Source organism: Monodelphis domestica, chromosome 6, assembly GCF_027887165.1.
Source record: "Monodelphis domestica isolate mMonDom1 chromosome 6, mMonDom1.pri, whole genome shotgun sequence".
Taxonomy (NCBI): Eukaryota; Metazoa; Chordata; class Mammalia; order Didelphimorphia; family Didelphidae; genus Monodelphis; species Monodelphis domestica.
The window spans coordinates 252,930,258-252,953,927 of record NC_077232.1 but is presented as its reverse complement, the minus strand read 5'-3'; the positions used below and the strand labels follow the sequence as shown (position 1 = coordinate 252,953,927).

The 23,670-nt window shown below is 38.2% G+C and overlaps 1 protein-coding gene across 2 annotated transcripts in view; it reads right to left on the bottom strand.

The window, feature by feature from the left end:
• The window catches only part of PAPSS1 (3'-phosphoadenosine 5'-phosphosulfate synthase 1), a 281,936-nt gene that overhangs the window by 173,308 nt on the left and 84,958 nt on the right, over positions 1-23,670 (bottom strand). The window contains exon 1 of one of the 2 annotated variants that reach the window (XM_007495828.3): positions 1,908-2,001. The exons of the other annotated variant lie outside the window; for it this stretch is intronic. The gene's annotated coding sequence lies outside the window, so the exon portion shown is untranslated. Of the gene's footprint in view, positions 1-1,907; positions 2,002-23,670 lie in introns of those variants that run through there. 2 annotated transcript variants of the gene reach the window in all.

Here is a 23,670-nt window from a genome sequence, read left to right as displayed (position 1 = left end):
AAACAGATACCCACAAATATACATACACATGCATGCTCACGACTCTTTCAAAAACCAAGACCCCTTCAGATTTGGAGCAAACCGAGACTCAGAGGAAGTCTCTTCCTCCTCAAGGTGAACCAGCCGGGGGCACAGGAATACCAAGTGATACCCCATCGGTAACTTCAGAACTGTATATGTCAGAGCAGATTTGGGTTTCGCGAAGACGATTCTGTCCACAGGATATAATTTCCTTGAGGGCACGAACGTTGTGGGTTTGGTTTAGTTTTTACTTTTCCCTCTCCCTAGCCTCTTTTGAATGGAATACAATGTGTCTGGAGAGTTAGCAGGACAAAAATTGTAAAAGCATACATTCTCCACTAGGGGGAGGTGTGGGAACAGAGAATATTAAGAAAAGCAAAAGAGCCTTTAAATAAAGTCCCCGGGCAGCTATGAAGGCGACTGGAAGCAGGCGCTGTGAGCTTAGAGCTTAGAGCAAGGTAGTTCACTGCGTCCCGGGCCGTCAGCAGTCATCCTGCCTTTCATTTTATCTCTGGACTTCAATGATTCCGGGAGAGGAAGGCTGATGACCGTGCAGGTCGGCCTCATGAAATCCAATTCATGCTTGAGCCCAGTCGTCGCCCTTTAATGCCATCGGTCCACTTTTAATGTCCATGTTTTAAAGCCGGTTATTTAATATTTGCCTAGATAGACTATTCGAGTGGAAGGTTCTACACCTCCGGGACCAGTCTAGCCTGGGCTACACGATGCCAATGAATGGGCTCTTCTATGAGGCAGGACACTCTCCACTCCTGCTGGCATGTGCGGTCCAGGAGAACAGGGACCGTGTTTTTGCCTTTATAGCCTTAATGCTAAGCACAGTGCCTGGCATGTAATAGGTGCTTAATAAATAATTGTTGATTGATTTTCCAGTGAAAAGGGATGGATGAGGATCATACATCAGTGATATCAAGCCAAAAGGGCAGCTATGTGGCAGCACAAGGCTGGAAATAGGGCAGATCCAAATTCATGAATTCAAATCTGACCTCAGAAGCTTCCTGGTTGTGTGACCCTGGACAAGTCACTTAACTCGGTTTACCTCCGTTTCCTTAAAATGAGCTGGAGAAGGTGTCTTTGCCAAAACAAACAAACAAAAAACCAAATAGGGGTCATCAAGAGCAGGATACAACTGAGAACAACTAAACACAACAACTCTCAAGTCAATTTGGTAGCTTTCATCCAGGTATAAGTCAAAGAACTTTCCCTTGTTCTACACATCACCCTAATCCTGGCCAAACAGGATTCCAATTCCTTCATCAAAAGCGAGGATGTGGGTGAATTTGCACAATTCTTTCACAACACCGGCAAAGATAGCTCAATAGTGTACAGGCTACTAAAAAAGAGGCAGCATAATCTCATGGTCAGAAAGCTAGCCTTAAAGCCCTAGCTCTGAAGACAGAGAACCTGAGTTCAAATCTTGTTTCTGATACCTTGGGCAAGTCCTTAAGCTCCCATGGCCTTAGTGATAAAATGAGAGGTTTGGATTAAATGACCTTTACGGAGCCTTCCAGTTCTAGTGCTAGGATGACCCTGGGAAAGTCTTATTTAAACTCTTGCTGCCCTTGGCATGTCTCTCAGTTTAGAAATTGTAGAGAAGATGCTGATCTACATTGGTAAAGGGAGTTTCCTTACCTAGAAATTCCATTTATTAATGGAATCACGTCCAGCCCTATCCCTACCTTAACATCCTGTCTATAAAGCCTGCAGTGTCATCATCATATATAAAGGAGTGGTAATGTGGTATGAACTCTAAGGCAGGATGCAGGCAAAAGGCAATGTTTTTATTAGAACACACCTAAAATGAGTTCTCTCACAGGAAAAGTCAAACAACCGCAAAAGTCAAACTTCACACCTGATAGCAAACATACCATTTGTTTTCTGCTAACCTCGGGATTCTCAAATTCCAGGGCATTTCTCCCTGGCCTGAAAACAGCTACTAAGTCTTCTTTACATTTCTCCCACTGGTCCCCCCAAAACCTGACTTTTTCTCAAAGCAAAAAGCTGTGCTGGCCCAGGTTTGGTTTGGTATTATGATGTCATTGCTGCAGTTCTTCGTCTCCAATCTGTGACATCTTTATTGGATGCAATCTGACTATGCCAGAGGAGGCAGAGTGACCCAGGAGACTAAATATGGGACTTGAAACAGAAGACTGGAGTTCTAGTCCCAGCTCCATCACTTCCTTGAACAAGTCATGACTTCTCTGGACCTCAGTTTCCTCATCTATTAAATGAAGGAAGATCAGGGCTTCCTAACTTTGTGCCATGAACTCATCCACTTCTTTCCCTGAAGTCTGGTGAAAAGCCAATGGACCTCTACTCAGAATAATGCTTTTAAATCATCAAGGACACATTAAATTTCAGGTAGAGAGTAGTTAACAGAGAGATGGAACTTTTAACCTCATCCAAGTTCATGGACCCCCTGAAATCTGTCCCAGAATCCCTTTTTGAGGGAAAGGAGTCTGTAGATCCCCTAGAGCGAGGTGATTTCTAAAGTCCCTTTTACCTCTGATTCTAGGATTCCTCCCCAGATCCCAACAAATGTACCTACCTAGATTTGGATAATTATGGATAAGAATGGGTAGATTGCCAGGCCCAGAGTCAGGAAGACCTGAGTTCAAATGTGATTTCATACACTTACTAGCAATGTGGCCCTGGACAAGTCATGCCACCCTGTTTGCCTCAGTTTCCTCATATGTAAAACAAGATAGAGAAGTAAACTACTCCAATATTTTTTCCAAGGAAACCTCCAATGGGGTTGCAAAGAGTCAAATGAAACTAAACAACAAACTAGGTGAGTACTTTTAAAAATGATTTCTATACATCTATCATGTGGTACTTGTTATATTATCTGTGATGTTATTAATGTGATATGGGGAACTTCCAGTATGGAAGCCATATCGACTGATGCAGATCAACCATTCTTCTGTAACTGCCCTGAGCCACTGAGAGGTCAGTGATTGACCCAATGTCACATGGCCAGCATATGTCAGAGGCAGCAGGTAACTCTACCATACACCAACAAATGCACATGAAGCCACAACCACCTAGGATGTACCAGTTCCCATTTTTTTTTTCCTGAAGCAGCCTTATTTTTAAATAAATTACACTATACTCTATCAGCTCCACTATTGTCCATTCTGTCTCTGACCAAGAAAAATGAAAACACTCCTACCATTTTCACCTGCCTCATGAATTTGGAGTTGTTGGGTTTTTTTAACCCTCTCTATCTTAGTAACAACTCTAAGAGAGAAGAGCAAGGGCTGAGCAAACAGGGTTAATTGACTTGCCCAAGGTCACAATGGCTAGGAAGTGTCTGAGGCCACATTTGAACCCAGATCCTCCAACTCCAGGCCCGTTACTCTATCCACTGTGCAGCCCCCCTCTCATGAAGTTTTTAGCTCAAGAATCATTCATAGCTTGAAGGAAGAATCATTCGCCTGAAGCCAATGTCATCCAGAAAGACTGGTAAGTAGTTTCCTGCTACAACTTGTAGCAGGTGATTTAGGGAAGAGGTTCAGACACTGACCTTTACTTGTGCCTTTTCCAGTTCCTCGGACTTTTGCAGCCTCACAAACAATCTGGAAATTAACCTCCCAAACTTCCAAATACAAAGTTATACAAGTTAACAAACATATATTATTTTGTAAAATTCTCATAGGTGGCTCTTTATCTTATTTGCAAAAGACTTTCCCAACTTAAAAACAAGAAAGACAAGAAAAAGGAAATTCAGTTTCCCGTATCAAAGGGAAAGTCTAGCCACTCTAAGTTCCCAGAACACGTGGGACTCTCCCCTCAGAGATTAAAGGTTGCCTGGACACTCTTCCATGATTTGCTTTACTCTAGGGCAATCCAAATGAAGATACTAGAGCTCTAGTGTCTCCTTCACATGTAGTAAACACCAGATGTCTGCAGTCATCCATTTCACAAGGTTAAACCATTCAAGATCTAGACTTAAATTTTTTTTTTTTCAGGTACCATAAGGCAACTTACACAGTTATAGCCAATGTATTTTATTTTGTTTGGGTTTTGTTTTCTTTATTCCACATCACAACATATGTCTTCCAATATTACATTCATAAGTCTCCAATCATTGTACCCTTGGCTTCTTGCTCATATAAATAAATTATAATGGTGGGAATGTTTTCATACAGATGGTTCTCTTTTTTCACTTTTCTCCTCCCGCAGCCAATAATTTCCTTAGTGTACTATATAGTCCTAGAAGTAAAACTTCTTTCCAAAAAGATTTCTAATTCTACCAGCAATGTTTTAATGTTCCTGGTTACATTGGTTAAACTTCTCTAAGTACTGATCAAAGTAAAAGTCAATGTTTTTACTTATATCTACTTCTCATTTTTCAGTCAATAGATTTTATATAAGAGATTAGGCTAGAGCTATCTTAATTACAATATCTGTTCAACTTTATCTTTTCCTTATCAGATTATCTTTCTCTTTCCTTTGTTTGCCTCTTTGAGGATAACCTACAAATGCTAATCAAAAAAGTAATCAAGATGTAATCAAAGGAATGTATGTACAAAAATGGTCACATGATGAGAATAAAGGCTAATCAGTGAATAGCTCACAGGCTCTAGTGGTATCCTTCAGATGTCGAGAAAGTTAGAAAGGTTTATAGAAGTCTCCCCAGGTTTCTCTGATCCGTCATTTTCATAATTTGTTCTGACACTCTAATGTTCCGTTACATTCATATCCTATTATTTTTTCAGCTGTTCCCCAATGAATGGAAATCCAATTTGTTTCCAATTCTGTGTTACAATGAAAAGTGCTTCTAAAAGTAATTCTCTAAATACTACTTGTTTCCTTCTGTCTTTGACCTTTTTCTTTGGTGTAAGCCAAGGAGTAGTATTTCTGGGTCAAAGGTATTTACACTTTGCTGACTTCTGGGGTATATAGTTCCATCTCCCAGTGGATCCCTGCCAATGCATTAGGATAATTCAAATGGGGTTTATAATTCACCCCTCAAGTTAAGAGGAAAACAAATTCCAAAAAAAGGCCTCAAAAGCTATTGGGTTCTCCAAAGGGAATCATGCAGCTGGCTTTGATTACTCAGAGTTTGTAGGAGAGCCAGTAAACCTTATCTTATGAACCTGCATTTCCTAAGGATCTTAGATAAGTTATCTGGACTTGTATCACAAGTGAAACAAGCAGTATAGGTTTGCTTTAAAGGAAAAGAAGAAAAAAAGAACTTTTATAAACTGTCATAGTGGTCCCAAGCAAACTATTAGGCACCATCATGTTAAGGATTCACAATACACAATAGTCATATTAACTTCCACACTCATAAAGGCATACTAATAAAATGAATTTTGGAACATAAGTAATCAGACACACAAAAGTTATCTCAAGGAAATTAGTCTGACTTGTTAGGAAATACACCATAAAACAGACTGATTATAGTTTTAAAACAAAAGAGAAAGTGCTCATTTTTCTCTAGTAGATCCCTGCAAATTGGGGTATCCAAGAACAAGAGTCCTGGATGGAGAATCTTTTCTCCAGGGAGTCTTTCCAAATCCAGGGAAACTCCAAAGTATCCCAGCTGAAGCCTTGACAGGGCACTATGCCAGACAATGGCTGCAGCTTCTCCATTCAGGGTTCTAAGGAATTGGAGCTTCTAGTGTCTTGCTCAAGAATTACCCCTGGTATGTTTCCCTTTGGACAATCAACCAGACAATTTTTATGAAACATAAAAAATAATAAGGAACAATAGTTAAAATAGTGGTTACAAAAACAGTTCCCTTGAATAGGCACAGGCAAGCCTCTGGGGAGAGTGGGCTCAAACTTAAATGAAATGGTAGAGAGGTACATATGTAGAGAACACAGGTCCCAGCTCTGTTAGTAGCTCTTTTCTGCCTTTGTAAAATCTCTATGTCTTTGGATAGGAGGATGGCCCTAAAGTCAGAAAAATTCACCTTTGTGAGTTCAAATCCAACTTCAGACACTTACTAGCTATGTGATCTTAGGCAAGTCACTTAACTGTTTAGCTTAATTTCCTTACCCATAAAAATGAACTGGATAAGGAAAGGGCAAACCACTACATTGTCTTTGCCAAGAAAACTGCAAATGGAGTCACAAAGAGTTAGATATGACTAAAACAACTCAAAGACAAAATCTGTGTGAAGTTCCCTTTAGGTGTAACTCACATCTGGGATCTGAGGGTCAATGCCCTTATTAAAACCCATAGATTCAAATTCTCTTTGACCTAAGGGTTCAAGCTTTCTGAAGCTGATTTTCTTTAGTCTACCAAGTTCGTACTCAGGATGATGCCTTCAGCTACTATTGCTCCCTTGGATAATATTACCAAGGTTGATGGACCTCTAGAACTTCAAACCTTTTGTAATTTATGAGATGATAACATAGTCAGTTATTCCTCTTGTTGTTATGTGGTTCCCTGTGGTCAAGAAATAATAAAAAACAATAGACAGAGATGGTTGTATGCTTGAGAGTCATGGCTAGGGGGGAGTCAAGGCAACTGTCATTCCCATTTCAGCTTAGCCCTAAGTCTTATGACCTTCAAGATAGAAGGAGGGAGAGAGATAGAGCCTCTCCTTTGGGGATATTGGGGGTGTTCAGGGAAAACTAGCACCTCTGCTGTGAAGACTTGCTGACCCCTTTCATAGTTGCTCATCCAACTTTGAGGTCTACCTATCACCTAACTCTCACCTCTGGTTCCAAGAAGCTGTAGCATCCCCAGTAACCACATTGCAATAAGACCATCACATGGTTATCTTCAACTTGGTTCAGCACATCTGCCAAGAGACCTCAAACCTTTCAGTTAATTAGGGGGATGTCTACCCCAAGACTTCCCTTGGTGGAATGGGCAGATGAGAACATTTTTGAAGGCAACATCTAGAGCTTGGTCACATATCAAAGATACCAAAGTCATCCGCTGCATCCTGGACCATCACCAGTTATCTTGAGTTCTGTGTTGCCACTGGACTTGGAAGTCTGCAAGAGAGTGAGGCTGACAACTTTGGGCAGCTCTGACTCCCTTAAATTCATTCATGTGCAACTCAAGACATCAGTCCTCTTTGAAATGAGGGGTGAATGATAATTCTGTTGATGGGTTGACTTATTGACTAAGATAGGGCTGGAAGCCCACTCTTACATGAAGACTAGTGAATAGAAACTGTCAGAACAAGTGTACAAGGGTGAACGCCAATATCATGTCCTTTCCCACTGTCTTTTCTTTATTTATGTTCTCCATACAGGGTTCCCCATCCATGCTAATTTCCATAAATGTTGCCATGCCAAGCACCCACATATTATAGAAGCTGGAGGGAACCTAAGAAATAAATAATCTTTAGATAAGGAAAACAAGACCTAGAGAGAACTGAAGGGAAATCATTTGTACGTTATTAAGTACTGAATTGATTATGGAGCTAGAATTAGAACACAGGTCTCTTACTTTCTAGTGCCCTTTTCCTTATGACAGTGGCTCTTAACTTTCCTACATTTGACAACATCCCCCTTTAAAAAAAACAATTAGCATCTCATTAATAAGTTATTAATTCAGTTTCTAATTTGAAATCAGATTACAAATGAAGCCATGAAAAGTTATTAATTCAGTTTCTAATTTGAAATCAGATTACAAATGAAGCCATGACCTAGGTAATTAAGTTTTGTTTCCAAAGGGACAGAGACTGTCCCATCTGTTTCCTATTCTCTACTCATAGGACCATCACCCAAGTCAGGTTCTCATCTTTTCTTGCCTAAACTATTGCAACAACCTCTGATTGGTAACTGTCTCTCCCCTTTGCCAGATTGATATATTTTTAATCAAACATGTCTGACCACCTTACTCAAGTTAAAGGAGCCCCAATTACATCAAGGTTAAAATGCTAAGTCCTCTGGGTGGCATTTAAAATCTTTCCCAATCTAGTTCCAACCAAAGTTTATAACCTTTTTTTTATTTTAACCCTTATCTTTTGTCTTAGAATCAATATTATATGTTGATTCCAAAGCAGAAGAACAGTTAGGGCTAGACAATGGAAACTGAGTGACTTGCCAGGGTCACACAGCTAGGAAGTGTCTGAGGTCAGATTTGAACCCAGGACCTCTGGTCTCTAAATCTGGCTCTCAATACACTGAGCCACCTAATTAATTTTTTTTAATTAACCAAAATCAACTTTTTCTCCCTCCCACCCAACTGAAAAATGACATGGCCTTCCTAATACCAAAAGGTGTCAGAGACTAGTGCCCTTACACACATATGACAAAATTATACTATTGGTATGATTTCTTAAACGCTTACTACAGGCCAGGCACTGTGTGTTTTGGAGATACAAAAGAAAAGCAAAAACAGTACACACCCCACCCTACCCCCGAAGATGCTTACATTCTAATGGGGAAAACAACATCAGTTCATACAAGACACATACAGAGTAAATGGCAGCCAACCTTAGAGGAAATGACCCCTTGCAATAATTAACTGGCTGACATACCACTGCTGGGTTTGTACCCCAAAGAGATCATAAGGAAAAAGACTTGTACAAGAATATTCATAGCTGTGCTCTTTGTGGTGGCCAAAAATTGGAAAATGAGGGGATGCCCTTCAATTGGAGAATGGCTGAACAAATTGTGGTATATGTTGGGGATGGAACACTATTGTGCTAAAAGGAATAATAAAGTGGAGGAATTCCATGGAGACTGAAACAACCTCCAGGAATTGATGCAGAGTGAGAGTGAGAGGAGCAGAACCAGGAGAACATTGTCCACAGAGACTAATACACTGTGGCACAATCTAAGGATTTCTCTACTAGCAGCAATGCAGTCACCCAGGACAATTCTGAGGGATTTATGAGAAAGAACTCTATCCCCATCCAGAGGAAGAACTGTGGGAGTAGAAACAGAAGAAAAACAACTACTTGATCACATGGGTCAATTGGGGATATGATTGGGGATGTAGACTCTGAATGATCACTCTAGTGAGATTATCAATAATATGGAAATAGGTCTTGATCAATGACACATGTAAAACCCAGTGGAATTGCATGTCAGCTATAGGGGAGGGGAGGGAAAGAACATGAATTATGTAACCATGGGAAAAGATTCTAAATTAACTAATTAAATAAAATTTTCAATTAAAAAGATAAAATAATTACCTGGCTGAGTCCATATCCCAAAGCATAAGAACTACTGGACTCAGTACCCTTGGCTAGGTTCTGGGGATCCAAAGAGCACAAAAAAGAAACATTCCTCTCAAGGTCTGGAAAACTGGAGAATTTATTTTCTTATTTCACTTAAGAGACTATATATAATACAGGGGTAACTCGGTAGCACAGTGAATGGAGTGCCAGACCTAGAGTCAGGAGAACCTGGTTTCAAATTTGGTCTCAAACACTTCCTAGCTGTGTGACCCCACAGGTAAGTTACTTAACCTGAATTGCCTAGCGTCTTTTCTTTCTTAGAACTGATACTAAAACAGAAGTTAAGGGAGAGAAGGAGAGGGAGAGAGAAAGAATGAGACAGAGAGAGTACTTTCCATAATATGCAGTGGAAGATTTTGGAAATTATTGTCACTGTAAATATATTAACTTTTAAATTAAGAAAACCTTTATGGAGTGTGAATATGCATGAATAATTTTGGTCTAAAAGAATCTGTAAAATCATCGGTCTAGAGAACTCTCCATGTGTAAACTTTCCACAGATGAACTGGGACACTAAGAAGCTAAAAGGTTACCCTAAAAATTCTGAACTTAACCAAAAACTTGAAGAGATTAAAAAAAGATGTGAGTGCTAATAACATACTCCCTAGTCCTTAATGTCAACTGTAGCAATGTCCTGTGACTGCCTTGATCATAACCTTGGGAGGATATGAACCCAAACCCCCATCCTTACCTCCAGAATTGGGTGATTTTCTTTACTTTAAGATACCCTGAGCTGCCTTTGAGCTATTATACACCCCTAACACCCAAGCTACCCTTGATTCCCTCCTCAGGACTCCTCTGCCTACTGTGGACATTCCAATATTTGAATCAGGTGCTTGATCAGGAAATGCTACTTTGTCCCAGCAGTGCCACTAATAGGTCAAAGACAAAGGAGAAGAGGCCATATATACAACAATATTCATAGCAGATCTTTTTGTGGTGGCAAGGAAATGGAAAATGAGGGGATTCCCATCATTTAAGGAATACCTGAACAAGTTATAGTACATGGATGTGATGGAATACTATTGTGCTAAAAGCAATAATGAAGGGAATGGTTTCAGAAAAACCCAGCAAGTTTTATATAAACTGATGCAAAGTGAAGTGAGCAGAACCAGGAGCACAGTCTACACCATCATAGCAATATTGTAAAAATAATTTGATTTGAAAGATTGACACTACAATTTGAAAGGACTCATAATGAAACATGCTGACTGATCTCCCAATGGACCGTAAATGGCTTCAGAGTGCAGACTGAAGTATTTTTTTCTTTCTTTATTTTTCTTGGGGTTTTTTTTTTCAGAACATGGGTAATATAGAAATATGTTTTGTGTGATTTACTATGTATAATGGGTGCCATATTTCTTCCCTTCTTAGTATATCAGGAGAAGGTGGAAAGAGGGAGAGAATTTGGGATTGAAAATTAAAAAGTAAAAAAAAGGTAATTGTGAAATATTTAACAACATAAATAAAAATATAATATGACAGATAATTTTTAAATGGGATATTTTAGTTTTTATTATATCTTTCCTCTTGCTTCTTTGTGAATTTCTTATGTATAAACCCAATTCTAAAACTGACCTTTTATGCTAATATTCTATTTTCAGAATGTATGCATGTGGACTAACATAGATTTGTATTTATATTTTGGGCACTACATCTAAATACATATATATATAGATATATATATGAATTATAATAGCTTGTTAGGCAGCTAGGTGGTACAATGGATAAAGTGCTGGGTGAGTAGTCAGGAAGATCTGAATAATCTTACCTCAGAAACTAACTAGCTATGTAACCCTGGGCAAAGTCACTTAAAGGTCTCTTAAAATCAATTTCCTTATCTCTAAAATGGGGATGGGGCTAACCCCAATTGCCCATACTGCTCTTCTGCCTTTGCACCAATACTTAGGATCAATTCTAAGACACAAAGTAAGGGTAATAAATAACTAAACAAACAAACAAATAAATAAATAAATAAATAGAGATGGGGTGGTTAGTGGCACAGTGGATAGAGTGTCAGTCCTAGAGTCAGGAAGACACATCTTCATGAGTTTAAATCTGATCTCAGACATTTACTGGCTGGGTGACCCCTTGGCAAGTCACTTAACCCTTTCACTTCAGTTTCTTCATCTGGAAAATGAGCTGGATTCAGAAATGGCAAACTTCTTAAGTATCTTTGCCAAGAAAATCTCAAATGGGGTCAAGAAGAGTTGGATACAACTGAAAAATTGGGATGATAACAGCTCTTATCTCCCAGGGTTGTTGCAGGAACAAATGTGATAATACAGTGGTACCTTTGTACTCATCATTAATTCATTCCAGAAGGCAAGTGGGTACCCAAAAGTTGGAGTACCAAATACATTTTTCCTATGATGAATAATGTAAATTGGATTAATATGTTCCAGATACCCAGCAAATCCAGATTGTATAAGGTTTTATATGCATTAATAGAGTCATATTTTACCAAATAAACATCAATAATATGTAGGCATACATTAAAATAATAATTAGATTAAATAAAATAATTTTAACTTTACTTGTATTGAGAGAAGTTCATGGTCTAAGTGAAGAAGAAGAAGAAGAAATGTTATTGTCTGGAATAATATCTCTTATAATAATATCTGAGGGCAATTGCCCTTCTGGAGTTCTTTTCTCTCCCTTATTGCCACTGAACCCTGCTTGAGAATGATGTTTGGTTTTGTCTGCATTTCAGAATTCCTCTAAGTGAGAAATGGTCGAGCCATTGAACAAATCGACAATTCTGTTTATTAAAGCTTTCTGAGAGTGATAGTTTTCAACAAAGTTTATGCTTCCACCCATTTTGCACCCATTTCCTTGATTAATGAAGTGATGTTCTCCTTTGCCTCTTCCTCCCCCACCACTAGCAGTTCTTGCTCCCTTTGGAGTTCCTGCAGTTCCTCAGTGTTGACATCTTCCCTATGCTCCTGAATTAACTACTCCAAATCACCACCACTGATCTTCAGACCCGCAGACTAGCTCAGAGTCACAATATCCTCCACAAGTGGTGTGGGCTCAGTCTCAAAGCCTTCAAAGTTCCTTTGAGTTACAACTTCTGGCCATAAGTTCCTCCAGGCAGAATTCGTGATCCTAAAAGAGACTTTCCCCAGGCTTTAGCAATAAGATGAAGGCAGTGGAGTACATTAAATGATTCTTCCAAAATTCTGAGATAAAAAAATATCTCAGAAATTTCATGAAAGGTGAACACAAGATGAAGTGGAGTTCTATATTGTGAGAGAGCTACACCAAGACTAACACATGATCCCTTGTTTTGGCTGGAGGGGCATACACTTCCCCAGATCAAGACACCACCAAATTTTAGCAAGCATTGAGTGCCAGGCAAATGTCGAATACCATGACAATTTCTCCCTGTCAAAATACACCGAATCCTAAATTTGACAAGTTCTGAAACCCTCAAGTACTAAGGCTTAGCTGTATTTTCAAAGTGTATTGCAAGCTGAAAGCTCTAGGTAAATGCTATCATGTGTCTATAATTTTCTAGCCATAAGGTACTTTCCTCCTTTCTTTTCATTATTTATAAATCCTAAGGATTTGAGGCCTCGCTGACTTCTTTGTTCCCTCCCATAGTGCATAGATTTTCCTGTAATTATTTATAAGTACTTTAATAATTTGCCTGGCTACAGGAACAATTTAATTTAATTTACTTCTGCAAATAATATCAGTAAAATTAAAACCTATAAATCAAATAAAAGAAGTTATGAAATATTTAATACAAGAAAAACCAGCCTTTATGGTACATATTTCATAATAAATACCAAATAAAATTTATTTATATTATGTATAACATAACTACTATCATATTATATAAATTATATATTATTATATATAATATATTATATATATGTATTATATAAATATACAATTATATAATCATGTAAAATAAATATATTATATAAATATATACAGAATATAATAAATGCCACAAAATAAATAAATATAATAAAATCTACAAACTGTGAACCAAGGAACCATTGAATTGCACTGAACTTCTGCCATCCATTCATTTATAACATGAAAATCTAATTTGATGGCATATCTGCTTGCTTAGGCTTGCTGCAGTTCTCAATTTCAATTATTGACATTGTAGGATTTAAATTAATGTTCAACACTCCTAGTATATTCTATAAAGTTTATTAATAATCACTTGAAGTAAAGGAATAAAAAGGTAACTATCTAGCAAGTATAAGACCACGTGAGCAAAACTCTCCTGCCTCTCACCTCATACCCCCTCCACCAAATGCAATCACAGGAAGAGAGAGAGGCAGGGCTACACAAAACTTATATCCTCCCTATGTCAGCAGGTAATGTGAGAAGGAAAGTGGGGTGCTGGGAATTGTACTACTAGGGTTCAAATTATAATTACATAATATAAATTTCTGATGTAAAAGTCAATTCACAAATCAATAAATCCAAATACCCCTTTTAGACATCTGAGGGTTCTAGCTATGGCCCCAAGTATTTTTTTCTTCTTTTCCACTTCTTTTTTTCCCTTTGGTTTGCTTCAAAAAGGATTTACTAAATGCCTTCCATGTCAATCAATCAATAAATATGTACCAGGATGTGCAATCTACTATGGAATCATTATTTAAGAATAAATGAAATTAAACATGTTTTTCATAAATACAAATTTACTTGTACCCAGTTAACAACAACAACAACAACAAAATAGAGTCTCTGTGTCCAAGGCTAGGATAGAGCAGTCATTGCTAAATTTAGAAAATAAAGCCACCAAGTCTTAACTCTTCTTAGAAGCAGCTAGATGGCCCAGGGAATAGGGAGCTTGAACTGGAGTTGGTAAGATGTGATTTCAAAATGGAGCTCAGACTCATACTAACTGTGTGAGCCTGGGCAAGTCACTAAACTCTCTTTGCCTTATTTTCTCATCTGTCAAGTGAGATAGAGAAGGAAATGGCAAAGCACTCCGAAAACCCTCAAAAGGGGTCCTGAAGTGTGTTGGATATGACTGAACCTGCTGAACGATAACAAGTGTAATATCAAGCGCGGAAGGCTGGGGGCAAGAAGAAGATCCAGACAGGGAGCCCTGGGCAGATTGACAGAGGGAGAGAACACTTTCCCTCTCCAACTGTAAGCTATTCCTCTAACCACAAACAGTTGCTTGCACTGTCTCCTCTGTGGCACTTGATTTATGGTGAAAAGACAAAGGAGAGTTAGAGCAAGCCTGTGATGCTAAAAGGACAGTACAGTGTAATTATTGTTTCATAGTGCTCATAATTTATTACAGGAGCCAGAGAAGGGAAAGTCTGTCTCACTGAGCCCCCATTCTCTTGCTGAAAGGGAGAGAGAAGGCTTGCATAAATCATGCATGCCAGCAGACAGTAGCCACTCTGAGCTCAGAGCATCCCTTGGAGCCAGTGGAGATATGGAAGGGAGCCTGCAGGGGAGAGGAGGGAGTCAACAGGAGGTGAGATGAAGCTGGAGGGGTGGGGGGCTGGGCTTTCCATCCATCAACCAATGAAGCAAAAGCATTCTTAGGAGCCTGCTTTGGGCCAGGTTCTAGAACAGGTGCTGGGGATACAAGTGAGAAGAATGATGCAATTCCCACTCACAGTGATTTTGTGTTCTAATGGGAAAGACAAGAACACGTATAGGTATAAGCAGTCTAAATAGAAAGTGAATAGATACAGAGTAGTTCCCCACAGAGTAATTTGGAAAAGAGGGAGGCTATTGATATTTGGGAGGATCAGGAAAGACTTCATATATGGGGCAGCTAGGTGGCTCCATGGATAGAGAGTCAGACCTAGAGATGGGAAGTCCTGGGTTTAGATCTAAACTCAAACATTTCCTTGCCATGTGACCCTGGACAAGTCACTTAACTCCAATTGCCTGGCCCTTAGCACTCTTCTTTCTGCCTTGGAACTGATAGCTAGTGTCAATCCTAAAACAGAAGGTAAGGGTTTAAAAAAAAAAGACTTCATGCAGAAGTAGGGTCTGAGCTGTGTAAAAGGAAAGGAGGAAAGGGAAGGAAATAAGTATTTATTGTGTGCCTTCTCCACTAGAAAAAGAAAGAGCAAACCATGTTGATATCTCTGCCAAGCAATCTCCATAGACAGAGTTGGTATGCTATGGACCATGCAGTCCCAAAGAATCAGACAGGACTGAAAAAACTGAAAAACAACAATGCCAAGCATTTTATAAATATTATCTCAATTGACCCTCACAACAATCCTGGAAGGTAGATGCTAATATCATTCCCATTTTATAGTGGAGGAAATTGAGGCAGCAGCAAAATGACTTGTCCAGGATCATACAACTAGGAAATATCTGAGGTCAGATTTGAACTCAAGTCTTCCTGACCCCACATCCAGTACTCAATCTGCTTTACCAACTAAATCGATTGTGAGATCTAGGTCAGGAGAAAGGCCATTCTACTCATATAGGACAGGAGGGCAAAAAGGGAGCATCTCAACAGAGTGATTGTGAAGGAGATCCACCAACATTAGACCCTTTCCAGTCCTAGCCAACATCTGGATGGGGGCAGTGACTAACAAGAAGCCTTGTCAGACTGTGCCATGGCTAGGTAGTTCTGCACTGTTACACACAGTCATCATTGCCTCTCCAGGGCACCTCTGCTTGGAATTCCAAAGCCACTGACTGTTCCTTATTGGTAGTCATGGCCCCAGAGAGCCTGTACTGGGCTGTTCACGTCCTGACTAATGCCGGTACACCTGTAGCCCCAGAAGATCTCAGAGGTTCCTCAGTCACACCACGAAGAACCCAAACCACCAGTCATCCCTTTCTCCCTGCTGCCCTTCTTCTGCCTTCATCCAGCACAGATCAGTTAGTTCCACTCCAGGCAAACCCTTCCTCACACACAGACACAAACTTTCTCAGATGCCCTTTCTTTGAAAACCTTTCATGGAACCACTCGATCTCTTCCTTTCCCTCTCTATCCAAGCCCCTCTCCCTTCCATCCCTTAGCATCGTGGTCAGCAGAGTCGACAATGAATAAATGCCTGTTCCTTTGACTTGATTTTACACTTTGTTCTCCCCCTTCCTGTGAGTGCCAGGCAATCAATTTACAAACTCAGGAACACAATTTGTTTGTAACTTGGGTGTTTAGCCTGTTATCATCCCGCTAAACCCCTGAAAGTTACCGCTAGGTGGCTGCATTTCTAATTATTATTTTCTAAGGGCTCTAATAGACATAAAGGTTACAGAAAACAAACAAAAAAAATACTTAGTGTCTGTGTGTTCAGATGCACAAATGTGTGGATCTGTGTGCTGCTGCTGCTGCTGCTGCTTAATTCTATAAGTTAAGACTGATGGAACTCATGGCTTTAAGAAATTCTATGTTGAATATTTTTTTGTTTTCAAAATAATGTTAATGTCTTTATATTACTCAAATTTTCTCCTCTATATTCCCACCTTCCTAGAGGGCCATCTCATATAACAAAGAATCTCTTAAAAACTCTTACCTCCCATCTTAGACTCAGTACTATGTCTTGGTTCTAAGGCTGAAGAACAATAAGGGTTAGGCAATGGGGGTTAAGTGACTTGCCCAGGGTCACACAGCTAAGAAGTGTCTGAGGCTAGATTTAAACCCAGGTCTTCCCATCTCCAATCCCAGATCTCTATCCACCCAGCCACCCAGATACCCCCAACAAAAAAAATTTTTAAGGAAAAAATAGAGGAAAAAGTCATAAAACTAATTACAACATGCCCTCCTCCAAAATTCAAAAGATATACACCATTCCATTCCACTGGGTTTCTCAGCCCTGCAAGGTAGAGAAGTATAGATATCTTTGAATATTTCTTCTTTGCAGGACAGGTAGGTGGCAGAGAGTAGGCATGGAATCAGAGATCCTGGGTTCAAATATGGTCTTGGACACTTCCTGTGTGATCCTGGGCAAGTCATTTAATCCCCATTGCCCAGCCTTACCATTTTTCTGCCTTGGAACCAATACTTAGTATCAATTCTAAGACAGAAGGTGAGGGTTTGTTGGTTTGTTTTAATTCTTTAGAGATATACTTGTTCGTTGTAATTTTGCAACATTCATTTTTGATTGTTGTTTTTATTCTATTACATTGTTATGATCATTTTGAGAGGTTTTCTTGGCTCTGCTTCTTTTGCTTTACATCATCATGCTTCTCTGTATTCATCATATTGGTCCTTTCTCACAGTGTGGTAATATTCATGTGCCAAAGGTTCTTTAGTCCTTCCCCAGCCAATGTGCATCCACTTTGTTTCTAGGTCTTCGCTACCACAATGTGAGCTGCCATCAATATTTTGGGGTATGTGTAGCCTTTAGACAAATTAAGTGAATTATTTAAAATGGAAGGGGGGGCTATATCTTTCTAGGATTCGGTGAATAGGGACTGTTAGATATAATAATGCAAATAGCTCAGAGGTGGTCGTTATGGAGCAGTGTAGTTTAAATGAAATACTGTTTTAAACCTGAGCTGGCTCGAAAGCTTTCTCTCACTGTCTGCACGTACCTCTAATTTAATTCTGTCTCATTTTATAGAAACAAATGACTGTTGGGAAGGAGACAATATGATTATCCTGTGTTTAACAGTGGAATGGTTTCTGGCCCCCTGCAACAGTCAAAAACAAAAATGCCAGTGGTTTCCCATCTTGTACCAAATCTCTTAAGCCTTAGAGGAAATAAAACCTGCAAGCCTTTTTATTTGATGGCCTCGATTTTTCGGGGCTCGTTTTGTCATTATCCCACATCAGAAACAGAGGATGTTTTGAAAATGTGTATTATAAAAGATATCGGTTTCCATCTTATGATTTTACAGCAAAAAGGCAAACTACCATTCTTCAAAACAAATTACAGATAGAGCCATGAAAGTATATGTCCTCAAAGGAACAAAGGACTATTGAAATTTGGCTCTATAGAAATTATTAGCCCACATTAAAGAATTCAGGTCAATTAATCCAATGCTTTTTATGCCTACTCATGCAAAGCACAAGATATGGGAGAAAGAGAAGGGAAGAAGCATTTATACAGGACCTACTATGTGCCAGGCACCATGCTAAGTATTTTTTACAAACATCTCATTTGATCCTCAAAACAACCTTGCAAGGTAGGTGTAATTATTATTCCCATTTTACAGTGAGGAAACTACAGTCAAATTTGAACTCAGGACTTCCTAACTCCAGACCCTACATTCTAGAAATCTATAAAAGATGTCATCTATGAAATAAAATTCCCATGTGTATGAGGTTTGGCTCATCATTGATTAAGGGTGGAAAAACTACTCTTTCAAGGGGATTTTAAAAATATTTATATCTGTACATTGCAAATGCCATAAGAGCATTCACTATGTCTACAAAACTATCATATAATACAATAACAAGATAATGAGGTACCTACAAAGATGGTGGCCCTTGCTATCGCTATTTGTATGGTAATTGAGAGGGTATGTTTACTCTGGAACATCCACACAGTACAGTTGGTGACTGCTGATATTACTATTGTTCAACTGTTTTCAGTCCTGTCTGACTCTTCATGACCCCATTTGAGATTTTTCTTGGCAGAGATATTCCAATAATTTGCCATTTCCTTCTCCAGTTCATTTTACAGGTGAGAAAACTGAGACAAATAGAACTCATTCACGGTCACAGAGACAGATTTGAACTCAGAAAGATGAGTCTTCCTAACTGCAAGCCTATTTCTCCATCCCACTTAGCCACAGTAGGTCCAATAGTCATTCAAATTCTTAGATATCTGCCCATCTCTGAAGGGATAGCTAGGTGGCTCAGTGGATTGAGAGCCATGTCTAGAGACAGTTCAAATGTCTGGGTTCAAATGTGACCTCAGACCTTTTTTATCTGGGTGATCCTGGACAAGTCACTTATCTCCCATTGCCTCATCATTATTGCTCTTTTGCCTTGGAACCAATATACAGTAGTGATTCTAAGACTGAAGGTCATGGTTTAAATAAAGAAAAGAAGATAACTATCTGTTTGAGCTTAGGCAAATGACTTAACCTAACTGGGCTTCAGTTTTCTTTATAAAATAAAGTTGTTGGGAGAAATCATTTCTAAGGTCCGTTGCATCTCAAAATACTGTGACTCATAAAACACAAGTAGCCCTGAACACCTTTTCATCCGGAAGACTGTGCTAGGCAACTCCTTCCATGGTTCCAGCTAACCCCTGAAATGCAGTCTCAAACAATGCAACCTAATTGTATAATACAGAGATCTATGGCTAGATAGGCATGAAGCCACAAGCAATAGAAAGCCATTGGTTGTTGGCTGGCTTTTGTTGTTGGATTTTGTTTTGTTTTGCTGTGTTCATATTCTCGTTTCCCAACAAAAGCTTTACAAAACTAGTGGGGCGAAAAGCCACATCTACGTCAACAGGAAACTAAGATCAGTTTCACGTGATTGTACACACTACAGATGTTTATCCATCACCTTCCAACTCATAGCTTCGCAACTAGGGAAATGGCGTCTGGGGTAATGGCCAACAGCACCGAGGACAACCCTGCCATCAGAGAGCAACTTTGGCTTGCTTTCTTTCACATTTGATGGGCACATCAATGATAGAAACAGACTGGGAGTGGTTATCTTTGAATTACAATTGCATCCTTTTTTCCCCAAGCTTTCAGACCCCATCTAATATAAGTCATTGTTTTCATCTTGTTCTCAGCTTTTTTGAAGGGGATCTGATAGAAATGGTCATGGGACAAGTTATTGTCCTACTATTCTTTTATATTTAATGTTCCACAAGTGGATAAAATAACTGCTTTTTGTGGTTCAATATAAGCTTTGGAATATAAACTCATCCGTAGTCTCAATGAAAGCAACCCCAATACAAACACAGTGGTAAAATGAACAGTCGATTTTTATTATTTTTAACAATGTTTTATGTATATATATACATATATATATATATTTGATTATTTATTTATTTTCAAGACTCTTACCATCTGTACTAGAATCAATACTGTGTATTGGTTCCAAGGCAGAAGAGTGGTAAGGGCTAGGCAATAGGGGTCAAGTGACTTGACTTCAAGGGTCACACAGTCAGGAAGTGTCTGAGATCAAATTTGAACCCAGGATCTCCCAACTCGAAAAAATTTTAATTACATTAAAATACCCATTTAACTCCCTTGCTCCCTTCTTGTCCTCCCCCAATTAAAGAAGTCATTATTTGACAAAAAAAAAAGATATATGCCTGTATAAAGTTATATCTTCCTTATTTCTATTTATCAGTTCTTTCTTTGAAAGTGGACATATAAGTTGTTCTTCAAACAATATTTCTGTTGTTGTATATAATGTTTTCTTGGTTCAGCTCAATTTACTCTTCATAATTTTGTATAGGTTTTTATGTTTTCCCAAAATTAATCTGCTAGTTATTTCTAACAATGCAATAGTACTTCATTATAATCATATACCACAATTTGTTTGACCATTCCCCACTTGATTAGCATCTCTTCAATTTCCAGTTCTTTGCCACCACAAAAAGAGCTGCTTTAAGTATTTTAGAACATACAGTTCTTTTCTGTTTTCCTTGGTCACATTAGGAAATAACCCTAATTAGTGGTATTGCTGAGTCAAAAAGTATACACAGCTTTATAACTCTCAACATAATTTCAAATTGCTCTCCAAAATGAATGGATCAGTTCACAGTTCCACCAACAGTGTATTAGTGTTGCCATTTTTCCATATCCCCTCCAACATTTTTTATTTTGTCCTTTAATCATTTTAGTCAATCTAATAGGTAGGAGATGATGTCTCAGAGTTGTTTTAATTTGCATTTCTCTAATCAATAATAATTCAGAACATTTTTTCATATAATTATATATAGCTTTGATTTTTTATCCAAAAACGATATGTTCATATCTTTTGACCTTTTATCAATTAAAAAATGGCTCATATTCTTAAATACTGAGAGTTCTCTATCTATTTTAGATATGAGACCTCTATCCAAGAAATTATCTATAATGTTTTCCCTGATTTACTACTTTCCTTCTAATCTTGGCTACTTCAGTTGCATTTTTACAAAACCTTTTCAATTTCATGGATCCACAATTATCCTTTTTACTTTGCACAATGCTTTCTATCTCTTGTTTATTCACAACTTCTTTTTCTATCCATAAATTTAATAAACAATATATTCTCTATTTTTCTAATTTGCTTATGATATGTTTCTTTATGCCTAGGTCATGTATCCTTTCTGATATTATCTTAGTCAATGGTCTAAATATCGGTCAATGTCTAGTTTCTTCCAGATTGTCTTCCAATTTTTCCAAGAATTTTTACCAAATAGTGAATTCTTATTCCAAAAACTTGGATCTTTACTTTTGTCACACACAAGGTTGTTACAATAATCTTTTTCAGCTGTTTGTAGTATGTCTATTCAATTCTACTGATCTACTTTATATTTCTTTGCCAGTATCAGATAGTTTTGATAATTACTACTTTATAATATAGTTCAAAATCCGGTACTGCTAGACCTTCTTCCTTTACATTTTCATTAATTCCGTTGATATTCTTGACCTTTTGTTTTTTCCAAATGAATTTTGTTTTCTAATTCAATAAAATCATTTTTTGGTAATGTAATTGGGAAGGCATTAAATGATCTAAACTACTTACTACTTAGTTAATGTAGGATTGTCATTTTAATCACTGTCCACCCATAAACAATTACTATTTCTCCAATTATTTAAATGTAACTTTATTTACATAAAAAGTATTTTGTAATTAGGTTCTTGTAGTTTCTGGGTTTGTTTTGGCAAATATAATCCTAGCTATTCCATTCTCTATCTAATTTAATTGGGCCATCTTTTACTATCTCTTCTTGTAGAACACTGTTGGTGATATATAGAAATGCTGATGATTTGGGTGGGTTTATTTTATATCCTGCTACTTTTGCTAACATTTTGGGGTTTCAGTTCTTCATCTGTAAAATGAGAAGGCTGGACTAGATGGCCCAAGAGGTCCCTCTGAGCTCTAAATTGATAATCCTATGAGAGTGAAAGGAACTCCCTACATTTAATGCATAAAATGAAAGGATCCTAGGATTTTAACCTTAGATGAGATCTTAGTGACCATCTCCTCCAGCCTTCTCATTTTATAGATGAGAAAAGGGAGGTCCAGAAAAAGGGAAGTAATTTGCCTACAATTCCACAAGTAAGAAGTGGTCAAGTCCAGGACTTATCCTACTACTTCATCGCTCCTTTTACTTTCTATGCATTTCTCCAGTCATGTGTGTCACCCTTCCACTCAAAATCTTTTTGTTGTTGTTCAGCCATGTCTTACTCTTCATTGACTGTATTTCCTTCTCTAATATGTCCCTATTTTCCAGATGAGGAAACTGAGGCAAATTAGGTTAAGTGACTTGCCTAGGGTCATGCAGCTAGTAAATATTTGAGGCCAAATTGGAATTTGGAAGATGAGTTTTCCTGACTAAAGGCCCAGCACTCTATCTATTTACCGTGCTACCTCACTTCCCCAGTATCTATATAGAGAAGTATAAAGGTGATATATTTAATAGGGGTAACATAGACTGAGTAACAGGAATACAATTATTTAGTTTCTTGTGTATAAACTGCAATTTATATAAAATTGGAGAAACTGAGTTAATTCTTTAGAAACAATTTGGGTCAGTTTAACTTGCAATATACAAGAACACTGGATTTCTGAAGATATTTTTCACTACAGCTTCAATATTTTAAAAAATCGAATCACAAATACAGTCTCTTCAGAGACTTCTGAAATTTTGTTTTTCTTTAAGAGAAGAGAGGAGTAGAACAGAGGGGAAAGGAAACAAAGAACGCAAAGGATAGGAACATGGGCAAAACAAGAAAGTGGTGAGGTAGGGATTCAGAGCTTTTAGATTAGGGGTTCTTGGGCTTAGGTTGCCAAATTCTCTCCTTCTCCCCCCTGTCCCCTGTAAATTGGAAAGGATCTGTGAGCTTGATTTGGTGGGGAATTAGAGGGAGCATATCTCTATTTTCACTAACCTCTAATTGAAATTTAGCATTTCCTTCTCTATGAATAGAGAGAAAAGAATAAAGCATTACTCTGAGAAGGGGTCCACAGGATTTCCCAGATTGCCAAAGGAGTCTGTGATGGAAAAAAAAAAGCTGAGAACTTCTATGCTAGGTTCATATGGATTCAGAGCTGGAAGGGACCAATGGAAGAAGTCATCTAATATAACACTTTCATTTTACAGATGCAGAGATTGAGGACCAAGGAAATTAAGTAACTGTCCCAAGATCAAACAACTTCTAAGTGTGGGAGCTTGAATTTGATCACAGGATTGTCACTCCAAAGCCTACATTCCCTCCACTGCACCAAACTGGTTCTCCTTTATCAAATATTTAGAGGAAGAAAGAGATGACATTAAAAAAAAGCTCATTTGTTTATTGTTCTGATTGCACAACTAAAATTTATTCAAGGAGTCACTTCTGGAAGTGATGGATATTTGTCTGTGTTTAATACATAGATATC